The sequence below is a fragment of the Fukomys damarensis genome, unplaced genomic scaffold, assembly GCF_012274545.1.
Source record: "Fukomys damarensis isolate Sample0158 unplaced genomic scaffold, DMR_v1.0_HiC HiC_scaffold_39, whole genome shotgun sequence".
NCBI classification, from domain to species: Eukaryota; Metazoa; Chordata; class Mammalia; order Rodentia; family Bathyergidae; genus Fukomys; species Fukomys damarensis.
Genome location: NW_022900951.1, coordinates 61,518,572 through 61,521,446, shown reverse-complemented (window position 1 = coordinate 61,521,446; position 2,875 = coordinate 61,518,572).

Here is a 2,875-nt window from a genome sequence, read left to right as displayed (position 1 = left end):
TTCTACATAAGAGTCCTTTGTGTGAGGGGCAGCTGGTAAAAATTTTTTCCCACATTGTAGGTTGTCTTTTAGTTCTGTTGATGGTTTCTTTTGCAGTGCAGAAGCTTTTTTTGCTTTGGTTTTGAGACAGGGCCCCCTCTTTTTATTTTTTATTTTTTATTTTTATTTTTTTGTACTGGAGATTGATCTCAGGACCTTGCACTTTCCAGGTGGTGGAACCACTGAGCCAAATTCCTAGCCCAGGGTCTCTCTATTTGCAGACCACAGTTGTCTTGGGTAATTGAAACTGCAGAAAGTGAAAACTTAATAAGTGTGGATTACTGTGCTTTAGAAACCTTACATATGTATAGTCATACAGTATTTATCCTTTTGTATCTGCTTTATTTAGGGTAATGTCTTCAAGGTTTATCCATGTTGTAGAATGTATCAAAATTTCCTTCCCTTGAAAGCCTGACTAGTGTTCCATTGCATGTATACTGTATTTTGTTTATTCCTTTGTCAGTGGACAGTCAGGTCAGACACATGATTTGGAAATATTGACCCCATTCTTTAGGTTATCCAGTTGAAATACAAACAGTTTTACTTTTGATGAAGTCTAATGTATACATATTTCATCTTTTTGCTCATGGCTTTGGTATCACAACTAAAATTAATTACCAAATCCAAGATCATGAAGACTTATCTCTCCTCAATGTCTTAAAAATTTTATAGATTTAGTTCTCACATTTAGGTCTTTGATGTATTTTGAGTTTTTTTTCTTTTGTATGTGGTGTGAGGAAGGGGTCTAACTTCATTATTTCATAGATGGCTATCCAGTTATGCCAGCACCATTTTCTGAAGTCTGCACTTTCTTTATTAAATGTTCCTGTATCTTTTAAAAAAAGTATTAGTTGGCCATAGATATGAAGTTTATTTCTGGATTCTCAATTCTATTCCATTAGTATGTTGTCTTACTTTTTCAGTAATATTCGCATAGTTTGAATGTCTTTCAATTTCACATGAAATGTGTGTGTGTGTGTGTGTGTGTGTGTGTGTGTGTGTGTTTGTAGGATTGAACCCAGGACCATGTGTAAGCTAAGAATGTGCTCCACCACTGCGCTGCACTTTCAGCCCCCATATGAATTGTAAGAATGAGCTTGTCAGTGTCTACAAAGAATTCTGCTGATATTCTGACAGGGAATCTGATTTATCTGAAGATTAGTTTGGGAAGTATTATCATAGTGAGGTGTTTTTCCCGTAGATTAGACCTTTAACTTCTTCTTTTATAATTCTTTTTTTATAGCCAAATGTTTTACTCATCCCACGTGACATATAGAGTCCACCAAAAATGTATACACACTTCAGGAAAAGAAAAACTTGTATAAATATTTTTAATACTAAATTTATTGAGACATCATGAGATTCATACCAGTTACCTTTGGCCTCTACGGTTAGAAGAGGTGCTCATAGTGGTTGCCATCAGCTCCCAGACATTTATTAGTAAGGCGAACTGCTGCTTGGGTAATCTTGGTCATTGAGATGGCTGCTCATACACTATCAGTTTCCTCTCCAAGGGCTGGCAGTGTAGTGGACTTTCTGAGATATACAACATCCTCTAGGACTCCCATACAAGGGTAACACTGCCTGTTGAAAAAATATCAAGGGCTGGCCTTGTACTGACTATGTATCCCAGGCTGTCCTTGAACTGGTGGCAATTCTCCTGACTCAGCCTCAAAGTACTGGGATTATAGACATGTGCCACCATGATCAGCCCCAGCTGTTTTTAATGTTTCATTTTGAAGCAGGATTTCACTAAGTCACTCAATTTCTCAGGCTGGTGATCTTTTTTTTTTTTTTTTTTTTTTTTTTTGGTACCGATGATCAAACTCAGGACCTTGTGCTTGCAAAGCAGGCAGGGGAACCACTGAGCTAAATCACCAGCTTGGACTTGTGAATTTTTAGCCTCAGCCTCCCCCGTATGTGATAAGGAATGCTATAATATTTATGTCTTTTTTTTTTGCCAGGGTCTGGCTGGAATTCAGGCTGGTCTTGATCTTACTATGTAGCCCATGCTGGCCTCAAATTGGTGATGATCCTCATACTTTAGCCTTCCTTCCACGTGCTGTGATTATAGGCATGTTCCATCACACCTAGAGTGATTTTTATGTTTTACATTTAGTTTTTTTTAGCCAGATTCTCAGTATGTAGTTCAGGCTGGCCTTGAACTCATGGCCATCTTCCTGCCCCAGCCTCCCAAATGCTGGGATTACAGGTGTGCGCCACAATGCTTGGCTTACATTTAATTTTTTTATGTTTTTTTTCTTTTTATTGAGGTTATTGGTACAATCTAGGTATACAATACAATTACATTCATCATTGGGATTCTGTACCTTTACATAATAGGTCTTCATTCGCATTTTTTCCCCTTGTCCCTGCCCTCCCTTCACCCACTCCTCCCCTCCCCATTTACAAACACTTTATTTCCATTTTTTCAGTTTCTCATATTTTTTTCTCTCCCTTATTACCTTTCCCCCACCCTTCCCACTTTCCCTACACCTTTAGCCCTTTACTTCCTATTTCACATTATTAATTATCTCATTAGGATCCTGTGTACTATTATAGTTTTTCACACCAAAGAAACTATTCGGTATTTCAGTTAAAGAAATCTTGAATGAACATTAAAAATAGGGAATCCTTAAATAAGACTAAAAGGAAAGTAAAAGAGAAAAGGCAATGATGTAACATTAAAATAATCCTTAATTCTGGAGATGAAAATGGTCCCTGAACATATTTGAATTGCTTCTTGCTCTTATAGTATTATCTTATTCTTTTTTTCATTATTTAGAGAATACTTTATTAGTTTCTGTAATCAAACCCACGTAGATATGACCTTACA